The sequence below is a fragment of the Rattus rattus genome, chromosome 2 (genome assembly GCF_011064425.1).
Source record: "Rattus rattus isolate New Zealand chromosome 2, Rrattus_CSIRO_v1, whole genome shotgun sequence".
In the NCBI taxonomy this organism is placed as follows: domain Eukaryota; kingdom Metazoa; phylum Chordata; class Mammalia; order Rodentia; family Muridae; genus Rattus; species Rattus rattus.
This window is the reverse complement of record NC_046155.1, coordinates 166,755,547-166,771,839: the sequence shown is the minus strand read 5'-3', so window position 1 is coordinate 166,771,839 and position 16,293 is coordinate 166,755,547. Positions and strand designations below refer to the sequence as shown.

General features: G+C 52.4%; 1 pseudogene; it reads right to left on the bottom strand.

Annotated features, from left to right (window-relative positions):
- Nucleotides 1-905: 905 nt before the first annotated feature.
- LOC116893378 lies at nt 906-7,196 on the bottom strand (annotated as a pseudogene).
- Nucleotides 7,197-16,293: the final 9,097 nt, after the last annotated feature.

Here is a 16,293-nt window from a genome sequence, read left to right as displayed (position 1 = left end):
CTCATATCCTGGAATTCAGTTCCTTGCCTGTTAAGTCACTGAGAGATGGCCCATTGCAGGCCTCTTCCACGTTACTATGGCCCCGCAGGCACCTGGGGAGAAGGACCATTTTTCTCTCTTGACTGGCAGGTTTGGTTGATTCTGTCCTGGGAAGATAACCGCGAACATTTCGGTCCTCTCAGTCCTGTGCTTCTCTTGCCTCTTCTGGTGCCTGGGCTTGTCTGTCAAGGACCAGTCAGTCGGTTACCTCACTGGCCAAAATGGGCCAGGGTTGGAGCCCAGAAGAACTGGATGTACTTCAGATAGACTATGCAAGAGAGTGAGATACGGAAGAACAGACAAAACAAAACAAAGGCATAAAACCACCACTCTCCACCAAAGTCAAGCCCAAGCGGTCAGAGTCTGAGAAGAAAGCCAGGAGAAAAGATGGGAGGAGAAAATGGCTGTGTCAGGGCCTGAGGGAGCGGAGGACACAGGAGCAAAGCAACTACCTCTCACACCTCCCAGTGGAGAGTGTGAGTGTGCTTTCCAGTTGATCTAATCACATGGGAGGGCCCCAAAGCCCAGGCCATGTATGTCAGGTCGACAGCTACCTGGGGATGGAGGCGTGTGGTGGCGTGGGCAGCAGAGATGCTGATGCAGATCTGTCAGACTGTCAGAATCTCCTGGTCATCCTCATCCTGGTGGAGAAAGCCTGCTTGAGGTCAGATCCGACGTAAGATGGGTTCAGTGAGCCATGGAGGTCGAGGAAACACGGCGGAAAGTCTACAGCTTCCAGCACCATAACAGCAAAGGCCGAGGAGGGGTATGCTATAAACATGGGAGGGAAGATGGCAAGGTGATCGCTCATCTTCCAGCTCAGCCTCCAGGGCAGCAAGGATGTGGTCCCTAGGGGTACCCTCTCCTTAGGGCTGCTGGGAGGTTCTCAGGCCCTTCAACACCTCGTAGAACAGGGCCATTCTCTGCCCAGCCCCTGCCAGCCCACTTGGGTGCCCAATAGCTCTCAGCTCACCTGTAACCAGCACCTTGTAGAGGATGATTAAGGCAGCCACAGGGGCTTCTGGCCCCATAGTCCCCAGGCCAATGGTGGACAGAGAGATGAAGCAGTAAAGCATCAAGCTCCAGGCCTCCTCAGTGGCGGGCACTTGGCCGGGATCCAGGAAAATATAGCCACTATGACCATCAGTAGGGCCTGGTGCCCAGCGGGCTGCCCGCTGCAATTCGCTTAGCGCAGGCTCAGCAGGACAGGGAGTGCATGGGTGAGCAACGTGACAGAGGCGCTGGGCTGAGGCAGTCAGAAGCCCAGCATGGTGACAGGCAGCCCAGGGAGTGCAAAAGCGATGGAGAGAAGGCTTTGCCTGCATCCGTCCGAGTGAGGTCGTGTAGCCATAGCCTGTGGGAGGAAAGGTCATCTACCTGGCCCTCCACAGCCTGGTGGCCTCCCCTCAACCCTACCTCCCCCACTCCCATCCTCCCTGATTTCCAATCCCAGCAGCACCTCATCCAAGGCTAGCAATTTCTTCTGATGCCCCAGGGAAATCCACAAATAAGCCCTCCAGGACCTGCTTTGATTGGTACATTTAAAAAACTTTGCCTGAAGTTCTGGAATCAAACCCAAAAACTGGTATGCTTCAGATAAGCACTCTATGGCCTTTAGCCCCCCTCACTGAGGAATTCTGGGTGGGGCTCAACCACTGAGCCACACCCCAGCCCTCACTGGGAATTCTGGGCAGGGGGCTCAACCACTGAGCCGCGCCCCCAGCCTCACTAGAGTTCTAGATGGGGCTCTGCCACTGAGCACCCCAGCCCCTCACTGGGAATTCTGGGCGAGGCTCAACCGCACATGGCCCCTTCCCTCACTGGGGAATTCTGGGCAGGCTCAGCCACTGGGCCATTTAGCCCCTCTCTGAGGGATTCTAGACCCAGGAGCTGTACTAGTCACGTCTGGAACCCCTCACTGGGCATTCCCTAGGCCATCACTCCTCAGTCACATCCTGAGCCATTCCTGCCAGCCCTTACTGACACTGTCAGCTTGGTCATCTCTCTCTGCCTGCTGTCCCCTCTGGGCTCTGTGTCCCTCCACAACCCAGAGAACTTTGGAGGTACAGTTAGCTTCCATGAGAGTGCTCAGAACTGAATGTGGTTCTCTGCCAGGTCAATAAAACACTTGTAACCACATCCCTTCTGCTTGGCTTGTGGACTCCTGCGTGCTGAGATGACCCATGTGAGCCTGTGCAGCTATCATTCTTAGTCACCCTTTCCTGTCCAGCACCAAATAATCCTCTTCATCTGGTGTTTTATTTGCTAATCTTCTGTGACTGACCTTTTTGGTGTGCTGTTTGATATATTTAAGTGTTGAGTTCTTTTAGGACATGTGCGCATCTTGCGTGAAACTGTAGCACCCTTGTGTATGCACGTGCGCGCGCACACACACACACACACACACACACACACACACACGTACCCCTGTCCCTTACAGTGATTTCTCTGAGTCTCTACTAATGACCGATCAAGCCCAGAGTTTCCCCTGGTGTGTATTCTAGACGGTGTTGGTTGGGGCCTCTTTTAAGACAGCATCTCGTTAAATCTTCCAGGCAGGCTTTGAGGTGATTCCTCATTCTTTAGCCTTCCGTAGCTGGAGACCCCAAGCCACCAGGCCTGGCACCTTGTGTTTTTGCATGCTAGCTATGAATAGCTCTAAGGCAGCACTTCCCCTGTTCCCCACTAACATGCAGTGGCTTTCAGAACTGACCTCAAGTCCTACACAGCTTGATGAGACCACAAAACTCTCAGAGGCCAGAACAGGGGAACAGAACAAGAGCCCTGTGTTCCGGATCTGAAATCAAGGTGCCACCCCAGTAGTAGAAGGATCAGATGTATCTGGGTTCCATCAGGACCAATGTACCTGGTATAGACCATTTCACGAAAGTCAGCATTAGAGCCCTTGGCCTTCTATTTCCCAGCTGTGAGATGGGCTTGGGGAGCTGGAGAGATGGCTCAGTGGCTGAAACACTGACTGCTCTTCCAGGGTCTGAGTGCAATTCCCTTCCACATGGTGTCTAACCATGTAATGTACTACTCACACCAAAAATAAATAAGTGCAAAAAAAAAAAAAAGAAAGAAAGAAAAACTCTCATAGCTACTAGATAAATAGAACCCGTATCTCCTTCTCTCTGTTGTAAACTTCCAATGTTATTTGCTTTGGTTGTTTTTGTTTTGGACATGAGGTCTCACTACATATTCCTGGTTGGATGGAACTCTATGTAATTGGGCTGGCCTTGAACTTGTAGTCCCAGTGCTAGAACTGAAAGCCAGGTACACAATGTTCTGTATTATCCTAGCTGTGTGATTATGTCCGTTGGCCCAAACTTCTTGGCTGTATGGGCAGACAGACAGACAGACAGACAGACAGACAATAAGTGGCAGCCTGCCTAGAACTATGGCTATGGCATTTACCGTTGTAACTCCGGATGGTGAGGTTCCTTGCCTTTGGCTGAGACATTGTGATCTTGGTTCACAGTTGAGGGGTGCAGCTCTTTGCGGTGCTCCAGCCCATTCATGTCAGGTTACTCTGAGCCCCCTCACCTGTGCCGTCAGAAGAAATCTGAGAGGAGATGTTAGGGCTGTGGCCCACAGAAGTCTCCAGCAGGGCAGTCAAAAGCCAGCTCCCAGGGAGCTTGAGAAAACTAGCCCCAGGAGACTGGTTCATTGTTTTCTTTGAAGACACCCAGCTGTTACCAGGACTCAGTTTGCTGGTCTGCCACCCAAAGCACCCCCAAATGGGGAATAAGCACCACAGTCTGTAGCTCAATGTGGCTCAGCCTCCTCCCTGTTTCAAATTTAAAGGAAGTCACCTCAGGGAGATGGAGGTTGAAGAGCAGCAGAATCGGCCTCCAGAAGCCAGTGGTGGGGTTTCCCAGGTCTGTGGTCTGAGACTGGGGACTTTCTGAAGAGTTTCCCAGAGGTTCTTAAGTGCTGGGGTGTAAGTACTGAGGTCAGGTCTACTGGGCCTCGAAAGCTCTGCAGGCTAATATTTGTGTGTAGGTGGTGCTTTTCTAGCTGTTGCGCGCAGCTGCGTGTGTGTTTTTTTAATTTGTCTGTGTGTATTTGTGTATATATGTGTGTGTGTGTGTGTGTGTGTATATATGTGTGTATGTGTGGTGTTGAATGTGTGTGCACAGAGGTCAGAGACACCAATCTCTGACCCAGTGCTGGTGTGGCCGCCTCAGCATCTCTGGGCCTAAGTTTAGATCCAGTTTCTCATAGGCACCTCCCCCCATGGCTTCTCCTTCATCCTGTTTTGTCTTGTGAAGACAGGGTCTCCACAGTTGGCTGATCTCTGCTTCCTCCTGGGGCCAGGTGTCCCTGTGCCCAGCTGGGAGTCCATATCCTTAAGTAAGACCAGGATCCTGGTTAAAGTGAGGCCTCTCAGGGGCTGGAGGGATGGCTCAGTAGTTGGGAGCACTGACTGCTCTTCAGGGTCTGGTTCAAATCCCAACCACATGGTGGCTCCGACCATCTGTAATGGGTGTGGCCAGGGAGGAGCAACTGAGTGTGCTCTTATATAATAAGTAAATAAATAAATCTTTAAAATAAAAATAATGAGACCTTGGGGTCCTGGTTCCAGAGAGGTACAACAGACATCATCTAGAATGTGAAAGTTCTCATGCAGCCAAGCTCAAACCCGGTTATCGAAAGGAAGGAGTAGAGGTAGACGTGCTAATGTCCTTTCTGACTGTCCAAGTGGGCCAGTATTAATAATTTTAAGAGGTGGGGTTCCAATAGGGCCCTAGATATGTCCCAGGTTGAGAGAATGTAAATGTGTCCAGGCTGGGGGCAGGGCTGGGTGGCAAGGGAGATTCTCAGCTGTGGGGTGTGGAGGTTCCAGCCCAGGGCACCCCCCCCTGTTTGTGAAATCCTCAGTGAGCCTGCTGGTTACCTGGGTAGCATAGTGACAATTTTGGAATCTTGTTGTTGGTTTTGTTTTGTTTTTTAAACTGGGAAAAAAGTAGGGGGTGAAGATGGTTTCAGAGGTTGAGGCACTGGCTGTTCTTCCAGGGTCTGAGGTTCAATTGCTTAACCATGGTGGCTCACAATATCTGTAATGGAATGTTGGAATCCAATACCTCTTTGGTATATCTGAAGAAACAGTGTCTTTCCATATAAATTATATATAGCAAGCTCTTTCTGAAGTCCAGGGGTGAGGGTGAGTTAGGTGGGTGGTGGACTGTTTAAAAAAAGAAGGAAAAATCACAAAGATATTATAGGAAAATATGTTTTGTTTTAATCACAAATTGTGGGACATGGGGCTTTTACTTTGGACAGTCCACAGCAGCTGACTACCATTTGCCTCGTTCCCTCGCAGGGCTGCCAGGGTGATTTCTTGGTGTATCATCTGGAATTCTGGGAGAAGCCTTTTAAAGGCGTGGCAATGTTAGAGCCCCCTGAGGCCATGCTGGGCTGTTTGTTGGTCACTGTTGGCTGTGGTGTACAAAAACAAAGTTAGATCAAACATTGCCCCCAAGAGACGACTTCCCTAATCAGCAAAAGTCTAACAATACTTACATTGCCCCTCTGACCCTTGACCTTATTCAAGGATCTCTTCCCTTTATCCTTTTCTTTTTGCCCTTATTGAGGAGGGGTTGAAAGGTGTGGGGAAGCCCCATGAAATATGAGACAGCTACATGGTAGGAAAAGGCAGTAAGAGAATTTGTTTGGATTGTGTGCTGGGGCCGAGGATTGGTTCCTCACCAGTGGGATCCCCAGTCTAGCAGGTAGAGGAATAAGTTCCCATTCATGAGTTTAGAAGTTTGTGTTTTGAAATTTAATGATTAGACTGGGACCTCACCTGCTTGGGCGAATCATTCTACCACTAAAACTCGTATCATCCTCCTGGGCAGGTTGAAGAGACCCTCCACGAAAAGGCGAGGTTTAACGAGAGTGGTTTGGGTAGGGATCTCAGCACAGGGGACTTCCAGAGCTGGACGGCGATGAGTTCTTCGGTAAGAACACTCCTTCCTGGTTGGTTTGCTGCCCACACCCAGCTGTTGGGTGTAAGGTCAAGAACCTAAGTCCAGGTGGAAGAATGCTGAGAGGTCCCAACAACCCAGGGGGGAGGTGGAAAGATGGGAGGGCCTGTATTAGGTGGGGAAATGCTGGAGCAGGGAAGGAAATAGGAACTCTCAGTCTGGAGTTCTTGCTGGAAGTGCCAAGGCCGGAAGGGATCCTAGAAATGGCCTCAGGTCTGGCTAAGGTCTCTTCTGAAGACAAGCCTCAATCAGCTGGTGCCTAGGATTACTTTTGACTAGCATGCATGAAGGCCCTGAGTTTAATTCAGTTCACTGGGTCACCTGAGTTCCAGGAAGAAGCCAAGAATGGGTTGTTCCAGGAAGGGACCTACCTGGAGCAGGAGCAAGGCTGGAAAGAGATGGTGTACTTTCCCAACCCTGTTGTAACACAACCCCTGAGGTTAGACCCCAAGGAAAGTCCTGGGTCACTGATCAATGCAGGATAATCCTAGGGTTAAGACAAGTGAGCCAAACCCAGTGACACCTGTAACCTCAGCATTTAGGAGACTGAGGCAGAAGGATGAAATTCCAAACCAGCCTAAGCCTGAGAATGTATCTCAAAACCAAACAAAAAGGCACCAGAGGATGCTATCTGTTAGTATTGAGAGGAGTCTCTCTGCTCCAGGGAAGGAGCTGGGGTGTGTAGTACCTGAAGGGCAGCTCGGCGCACTGGGACTCTCAAATGGAACAGCTGCAGCCAGTGGGTTGAGAATGGAGGATTCTGAAGATCTGTCAGTTCTGGGATGAAATTGTATGTTGGGGACCTGGACGCTGGCGGGGAAGTGGATGATGTGGACGGCGCTCTTTACCGGTGGTGACTAGCGTGCTAGCGAGGAAGAGCGCTGAGGCGAAGTCCCACGCGGGGTCCGAAGCATTGGCGGGTCCCGATGCGTTGACCAGCACTGGGCGCCCCAGCCGTCCGGCCGCCAGCACCCGCTCCACTAAGGCGTCCAGGGCGTGAGCCGCCACGCACGGGCTGTTCCGCAGCAGCTGCTCCCGCAGCGTCCCCAGCTCTGCCCGCAGCCTGGCTTCCTGTGGCCGCTCCAGCCACACCAAAGGCAGCGCGCCAAGCTCCAGGTACCCGGCATAAGCGGCCAGGGCGCTAGCCAGGAGCGTGCCCCGCCGCATGGTGCCCCTACAGCCCTGTCACCCGCTGACGTGGCCCCCGCCATCCACCGCCCGCGGTCCGCTTTTTAGTTCCGGGAGCTTCAGGCGCAGCGCAACGCCCGAAGAGGAAGAAGAAAGGAAAAGGGGAGGGCCAGGGCTGGCGGAACGCCCTGCCACTGAGAGCAGGCGCGCCCAAGAGCACAGGTGTGGCAGGTACTGCAGGACACCGGAGGGTGGGTTCGACGCTCCGGGATCGAATCGACTCCACCCTCCGGTGTCCCAGTACCTACACACCCAGGTGTTTGGCTCGGCAAACGCCTCTTCCGGGCGTCAGTAACCCGCAGCAGACCGCGGAAGCGACAGGCACGAAAGCAACGGCCGGAGGCTTTTCCTTCAACGCCCTGATGCCTGATGAGACACTGCAGGCTGCGCGGCATCAGACATCCTTCTGGTGCTGCACGTTTGGTTTGAGATGGCATCTCACAGAAGCAGTGGGAACTCATCACTGCTCCTAGTGTGGGTTATCTGATCGGCAGGACCTGGGTTTCATGAGGTCAGCCTCGGGGCTGATGGTGCAGTGAGGCTGGCACCCGGCTCGGCTCAGGTGGCTGATTGTCGGGCATGCTGATCGTGATCAGGGCAGGACAGCCAGACCTGGGATCAGGCAGGCTCCAGACGGTCCCCTTCGCAGGCTGGTGTGAAAGGCAGAACAAAGAAACTGGAAAGGCAGGCATTGAGCCACCATGGAGGACCTCCTGTGTTTAAAAAAGCAAGAGTAAAACCAACAGACCAAAATTGTCTTCTTCTGGTGACCAACAGGCTGCAGTTTCGTGAGGTGATCTGGGCTGAACTCCTCCCACAGCTAGTCTGCCTGACCACCAAGGACAATTCAGGACCTCAACCCCACTAAAATTATGACAGAAAGGCATTCTGGGTTTGAAACCAGGATCGTGATGGACTCCCAGCTGAGGCATGAACTCGATCCTCAGGAGGACATCTGAGACAGGATGAAGGCCTAGTTCAAATCCCAAAACTCGTCTTGAAATAACCGCAGCACTGGAGTCAGAAGATGAAACCCTCAATGCACACCTGTGCCTCGCCACACATACACACACGTGTGCCACCTACACACAAATGCAGACTTGAAATGGCTCTGGGACATTACAGGACCCGACGCAGACATGATGAGTTCAATCAACAGGCTGGTGAGACTGATGGCAACCTTTTTTGATTGTGGGGAGCAGGGGGTGGCTGTGTGAGCCGCCAGGGACCAGAACGACAGAATGTTGAAGTTTCTCAGGAGTGGGCAGAGGACGGCTGAGGATGGCAGTGTCAGGGCTGCAGTGGTCAGCTGTCTGGGAAGGTGGGGAGCTGGGCGTGAGGCTCAGCAGTGGTGAGTTTGGTGGGACGCTGGGATTGGTGTTTGATAACCAGGAAGTGTGTGAACTGGTCAGAAAGTGGGGGTTCAGGCCTGGACAGTTGGGGGAAAAGTAATTTCACATCGCGCAGGCAACAAATGCTGGTTTCAAAGGATCCGTTGAGAGTTGGGCTGACAGGCTGTGGGCCAGGCATTCAAATGGGCAGGCTGGAGTGCTGCCAACTGTCAGGAGGTGAGAGGACAGGCTGGTGAAGGCAGCTTCAAGAACTGAGACATGGGAGTTCAAGGGCTGACCGTTGCTTTGAATCTCTGGCAGATTGCTGAATCCCAACGCTGAACCGTCTGATCCGGATCAAGCAGCTGAGACAGAGACCTCCTGGGAGGTTCCCCAAGGTCTTTGTTCAGGCTGGCTTCATGACTGTAGAGAAGGCACCAGACTCTAATAAGCAGATGAGACAGAACGATAGGTATAATGAACTGTGACTTGAGAGAACAGAGAAAATGGTGAGACATGGGCGTGAAACTGCCAGTGAGAATCAAGCCTGGAGTGGCTGATGTGAGTCCCCAGGGTGAGGCTCGAGAGACCAGAGGGGAGGCAGAAGCCTGCGTGTGTGTGTGTGTGTGTGAAGGGAGAGGTACATGGAACACTGGAGAGGAGGCCTGGATTATATGGGGAGGAGCCTCGGGAAGGAGTGGCTGAGCAAAAATTTGGGTTGGTGAGACAGTGCTGGGAGGCAGGAGATCAGGAAGGCAAAACAGAAATTAACATCTGAGTGGCAGGCAGTTTGAACATGACAATAATATGAACGCTGAAATAGTGAAAATCGATGAACTGGAAAATGATCAAAGCAGGCTGATGCAGAAAACTCAAAACTTTGAAATTTCAACATGTCGATGGGATGAGGTAAAATCTTTCTCGGGGCAGCTTGGGGAGCTGGTGTGAGTTTTCGTGTCTGTGAGATTGTGCGTGTGTGTGTGTGTGTGTGTGTGTGTGTGTGTGTGTGTGTGTGTGTGGTGTGTGTGTGTGTGTGTGTGTGTGTGTGTGTGTGTGTGTGTGTGTGTGTGTGTGTGTGTGTGTGTGTGTGTGTGTGTGTGTGTGTGTGTGTGTGTGTGTGTGTGTGTGTGTGTGTGTGTGTGTGTGTGTGTGTGTGTGTGTGTGAGGGAGAATGGGAAGAGCAGGAAAGCTGAGAGCCCAGGCAAGAAAGGTGAGCCAGTGGGCCTGCAGTGGCTGGGTGTGAGATGGTTTGGGAAGGATGTGGGAAGGAAGTCAGCAGGGGAGGGGACTCGTGAGAATGAACTGAAACTGATAAATGGGGACTGAGAACTTGTGTCTTGTGTGATGGTGGAGGCTGAGGTGAGCTGGAGGCACCAGGGAGAGACCAAGAAGAGGGGTGCAGGAAGGGAGGATCAGTCTCGAAGCTGGCATGAGGAGACGGGACCGAGGGCATGGCCAGAGTGAAGGACTGAACTGCACTCGGGGTCTGACCGCGACCAGTGAGGCGATGGCCAGGAAAAGAGGGAGAGGAAGGTCCAGTCGAGTCAGGACCGAAGTGATGAAGGTGAGTTGCTGCCTCGAGGTCAGGCTGGGAAGCAGGCGTGAGAACCTGGTTTCTCCAGGTCTGAGCCACAGTGTTCAAGCCAGGAAGGGAGGAGGATTCAGTCACCAAGCAGTCAGGACCAGAAGGTGGGCGGAGTTGAAGGATTTTAACTGCCAGCAGTCCTGAACCAGGACAGATGGTCTGACCCAGGAAGGAGGATCGGCATGACCTGAGCCAGGACAGAACATGAAGACGTGAGACTGACTGCGCCACTCAGTCTGAGCCGCGACCCCGGTGGAAGGTGGTCAATCACAGACTGAGTGAGGACTGGCACCACTCGGGGTGAGACGTGAGCAGAGAGGCGAAGGATCGGCCAGGCAGGTGAGTCAGAGACCAGAGGCGTGGCTGGAAGAGACAGGTGAGGACTGGCTCGGGATCTGAGCCAGGACAGTGAGCCAGCTGAGCAGTCAGGACCAGAGTGGCTGGGAAGGAGGGCAGGAAGGACTGAACTGCCACAACCAGGTCGAGACCAGGAGGTGACTTCAGAGGAGGTCAGACTCCTCGGGGTCTGAAGCAGGACAGGGCGCAGCCTGGAGAAAAAGGAGGCGGGGGTCAGCTGCCTGAGCCGGGACAGGCGTGACAAACTTGGCTCAATCCAGGCAAAACAAGCTGGGAGACGAAGCGGGTTCATTTCTCAGGTCAGACCAAGGACCAGACCAACCTGGAAAAAAGGAATGAGATGTTGCTGAACAGCAACCAGGACGTGACAGAGGCAATCTGAGTCAGGACGTGACCAGAGCGGAGGCAGATTCAGTGCTCAGGTCTGAGGACAGAGCAGATCAGCTGAGGACCAGGGCGTGAAAAGAGGAGGACAATCTGGCAGGCTCGGCGGCAGGTCAGGACGGGAGACGTGACTTGAGCTGAGGTCAGGCTGGCACTCGGGTCTGGGAGCTGAGCCAGGACAAGGCTCAGGGCGTGAGCCAGTGGTCAGACTGACAGCCTCCGGGTCTGGGACCCAGGAGCTGAGCCTGGAGGGAGCGGGATCGGCGCGGTGCCAGACCGGGACCAGGGCGTGTGGGAGGACTGTCTGGCAAGCTCATCAGGACCAGGGCGTGACAGGCAGGCAGGTCAGACTGCGACAGCTGCTCGGGTCTGAGCCAGGCGGCTGGAGAAAAAGAGGGCAGACCTCAGACACTTGGCTGCCTGGTGCCTGAGCCGGGACCGGGGGCGTGAAGGCAGGCTGAGCTGACCTCGGGCTAAATCAGGGGCGGGGGTACGTGTTGAAGACGATCTGCTCTGTGGCTGGCCTCAGACGAGCCGGGACTGGGACGTGACCGATCTCAAAACTCAGCTCAGAGCCCAACAGGGCTGCTGGGAGGATGAGGCAGTGAAAGAACACAGAACAGTTCTTCAACAGGCAGAAGCTGACTGAAGGGGCGTGAAACAGGGGCTGGGGGAGCGGGCAGAATGGCGACCATGAAGGCAGTCGGAAGGAATGAGGCTCAGGCAAAAGTGAAGGGCTGTGAAAGAGTGGGTGGGAGTTCAAGGTGGAGAAGAGCTGGAAACTGGGAAGTAGCGGGAGGCTGGCTTAAGAAGCGGGTGAACTACATGAATGAGCCTGGAAAGCAGGCGGGCAGCTCCCAGGGGAGGAGCCAAGCAGGTGCTGTGAGCAACAATGAAGGAGAACCAAGAGCTGGTGCCAGGAAACAGGGAGGGCATTGAAGGCAGCCCCAGGGGAAGACCAAGCTGGGCGGAAATGGGAGGGCTGCAGCTGAAACAGACAGAAGTATGAGGGGCAAGCTGTGGGGAGACCAGAGCAGGTGCGAAGGCGAAGGTGTGGGGAGGCCAGGCAGGTGGTAGGCTGTGTGGAGGAGGCTGCGTGGCGAATGTGAGCAGCTTGAGAGCCAAGCTAGAGCCTTGGCAGAGGGAGGGAGAGGCAAGGCTGAGTGCGGGCAGGGGCGTGACAGCTGGGCGGGATGGTGAGTCCCAGCCTGATCAGGCTGTGAGGAGCTGAAAGGGAGTGAGCAGAAACTGGGAGGTTTCCCAGTTAGCCGACTGCAGTACGTTCTCAAGCCTGGAAAGTCAAAGGGAAGGTGCTGGGGCTGCTGTGTCCTGGTGAGCTCATCAGCAGTTGAGTTAATTGAAATATCAAGGTTGGTCGATAACAGAGATCATCAGTCAGTGACATTCTAACAATGTTGAGCTTCTGGTAACACGTCGAGAAGTGGTAGTGGGCATTTCTGTTCAGTCTCACAGATCTGAAATTTGTTTGAGGCTAAGAACAATGCATTTGACAGTGCAGGTGTGTAATAGTAAGTTAATCTTTCTTTAAAAGGATTCATCTTATTTTAATTATATATGTAAATATAGATATAGATATGGGAAACATGTGCATCTGTACTATAGTGAAAGAGTGAATCCCTGGGGCATTTGTTTGTTTGGGGTGCTGCATGTCTTTGAGAGTGTCAGTTCAAACAGGTCTGGAAAAGAGCAGTCAGTGCTCTAGTCTCAGCCTCTTGCTCGACACAGAATGAGAGGATACTGTTTTGATTTTGCAACTTATGGTTGTGAAAGAGTACGAACGAGAACGGCTGACGTGCAGATGATTTGAAAATGAACAGACAAGGACTGAAACTCTGAGCTCAAGTTTCAGGTGAAAGGTTTGCGCCCTCTGTGGAACACCCAGTTCAGAAGGTGAGCATGCAGCCCGCTGCAGTGGGCTGAGCGCGCGCGCATCGGGCAACAGGCATGCCGCGCGCTTATCCAGACAACAGGCATGCACATGGTCCTGTATTCAGACATGAAATGCCCTCCCGCGCATCCAGAACGCGCATGATCATACCTGTATTCGAACAAAACATGCGTTAAAGCAAACAGTAAATCTAAGGTGAAAAGAAGCGTCAGTGGCTGTTACAGGTCAACACAGGCTGCGTGAGATCCTTTCAGAACACCACCAACCACTCGTGATACAACTCATCACCAAAATGTATTGTACCAGAAAGAATCAATTGATAAGCTACAAGATCAAGGGCCTGAAACAGAGACCTTTGTGTGTTTGAACAGAGTCATATATGGCTGTCACTGAGATGATAGTACTGAGTGCAGCTGTGTTTTTCTTTCAGGAGCAGGAGACCTTGAACTGCCATTGTAGGCAGCATTTGAGGCCTGCCAGTGAGTTCCGTTCATTTGTTGCTGCGATACAGTGCCTGGTGTCCAGGCTGGGAAGTTGAATCTGCAGTCTGGTTCACTGGGAGACAGACTGATCGATTCTCAGAGGTAAATGGCAGTGGTGCAGCTACAGGCTGCAGGTGGAAGCCAGGTGGAGCTGTCAATGCACCGACAATCCATAACATAGAACATGGAAGAAAAATTGTTCAGTAATGTGAAAACTACCACTCAGAATCGAGAGCAAGGAAAATAATATTTCTGAGCAAATGTACCCTTCACCCGTAGAATATAGTGACTACAGACATATTGACGTACCTTCAACTGCAATGCTGGGCTGCCATAAACACTATTTAATATTTTCTTCTTGCTGTCTCTTTCAGAAAAGTAAGCTCTGAAAGAGAGAATAACCTTCTCTAAACCTCTATCTCTCTCTCTCTCTCTCTCTCTCTCTCTGACACACACACACAGAGTCTGTGCAGAGGCTGTGCCAAGGTTCCAGGTAAGCACAGGGGTGGCAGTCCATCCCCATTGTCTCACAGGTTGTAGTTTGTTTTTGTTTTGTTTTTTGTTTTTTTACATTTATTTGTGTGTTGCTCATGCTATGCATGTAGAGTCAGAAGAACAACTTCTGAAACCTGTATGTGGAAACGTGAAATGAACTAAATTAACAGGCATTGCCTGAACATGAACCAGCAAACAATGAACTCGACCTCAACCTCCCAAAATATGTGGGCACCAGGCCAGGCTCTGTTCAATCCGGCTTGGTGGCATTCCCTGCACAGCCCTGCACCCCATGTTGCTGCAGTCATGACAGCATTCCTGGTGAGCTCAAGTACAGCAGAGCGCGGAGGGTGAGAGTGAGGTGAGGCAGTGAGTGGACGTGTGAGGTGAGTGGGAAAGAAGGAAGAGGCTGGGCCTGGGTCAGAAGGAGAATGGAGGAAGTGGTGGGGAGAGGACACAGGCTGCAGGCAGGACGGGAACTGGCTGGTGAGCAGGACGTCAGGAGCAGGTGAGGCTGACTCCTGAGCCTCCTTTGGGCTCAGACTGGACCCCGTGGGGCTTTGATGAAGGAGCCATCTGCTCGTGACAGACTCCATGACTTTGTTCTGAATGATGTTGTGATCGGCTGAGCGTGCTGAGTCCTAACACAGATGAGATCTGAGACTATGAAACCAGTTCAAGAATATGATCTCAGGCAACAGAGGCAGACACACTGCTGAAGCTGGGTTTCAAATTTTTCTTTCGGAGCTGGACCGAGCCAGGGGCCTGGCTGAGCAAGCATGACCTAAATTTGAGATGTTTAAAAGTTGGAAGCTGATCCCAGGACCTGCAACACAGGATTATCGATGAAATGAAACACTGTTGAACCCTGAGAGAAAGAGCACTGGTCAGGAGAGTTGCCAGCTACAGAGCCATCTGCTCAGATTCTGACGTAGACAGGGCTTTCAGTGTGAGTACAGACTGTTGACATGGGTTGGCTGGGACAGGCTGATCTCTAACAGTATTGATGCTGGGTGGGCTCCTGTTACTGTTGTGACTATCATGATGCGTGCCACTGGAACCAGCTGAAGATGAATGTCAGAAAAACAAGATGATGACAGAAAGGAAAAGTCAACATGAAATTTGAGACAGAGAGATGAAGACTTTAGTCATATAGCTACAGCCCTGCTGGGATAAATCTGGAGCATGAACCCGGGAGGTGGCACAGGCTGGCATGATTCAGGGCAGCCTGGGCAGAGACAAGGCAGGAAGTGAGACAGGCAAGCCGAGCTGACTCAGTGGGACTGTCCTTTCAAGAGGAACAGAGGGTGGGCATCAGGACGTGAGCCAAAGTGTTCCATGGTGGTACAAAACTGTGACAGGTGCAGGATGTGGGCTTTCAGGAGTTCTGGGCCTCCTCAGCACCAGCAGCATGCGTGAGCTGCACAGAAAACAGGAGCCCATGGGTGTTGAGCTCACAGTGGGTGGGACTGTTAAAATTCCAGAAGATCAGGTTTGAACCTCCATCATACTTGTTTGTTTTTGAGACAGGATTCGGGCATGGCTGCTCAGGCCTGCATGAGGTTAGCTCAGTCAGTGCCTGGCAGGCCCGATCTGGCTCGAAGAGCATGGAAGAAAGAGGCACTTGATCTCGGGACCCATGTCTGTTCCATCGAGCCAGGAGGAGGTGGCCCAGGACAGGACTGCAGAGGTGACCAGCTGTATAAAGGTGAAATAAATCCCACTGGTTTATTGAGCATTAACATTCGGAAGTCACAAGCAGAGAAGGATCAGGCGGAAACCATCAGACTAAAAACAGCAGGCAAAGTGTATTTGATAGCAGAACCGGCTGTCATCGCCATATGTAACAACCACAGGGCTACAAATTGGCTATGACACATATATCAAACCATGTTTTCGAACATTAGTCAAGTGTGGTAACGGGAAGCGACATCCCAGAATCCTGGACTAGAAGGTCAGGAAGACTTGATGGTGACAGTAGAGGCCCCTGCAGTGCTGAACTGAAAAGAGCACAGGCATGCCGGGAACCACCAGGCACTTTTTCAGGCTGAGGACGGGCAAGACGCCGAGCAGCGGCTCACGCAGTGGCCCACTTTTTGGTGGGTTCTGAGTGATGAGCCTTTGAAAGAGGTGTGAAAGCTTGAGAGACTGCAGATGCACTGCTCTTGGTGCATCGTGGAGCCAGCACTCCCGTGCGATGAGCTACTGCTGTGTGAAGCTACCGGCTGGTCGGCTGTTGGGTAATCCCGGTTGTAGAGTCGTGCAGAGGCAGGACATCGCCCACCCACACGCTACTCGAAAGTGGCCAGTGGTGAGAAAACGTGTCTGGGAAGCGAGAGGCATCTGGAAGGTCTGCACAGGCTCGGTTATGTTTCCGCTTTGAGCAAAACGTGCAGTGGCGCCAAACTCCTCGTGAAATTTTGAAACTGATTTTGAAATTTTGTTTTATTCATTTATTACACTGCAGCTTCAGACACACCAGAAAGAGCATCAGATCCCATTACGGATGGTTGTGAGCCACCATGTGGTTGCT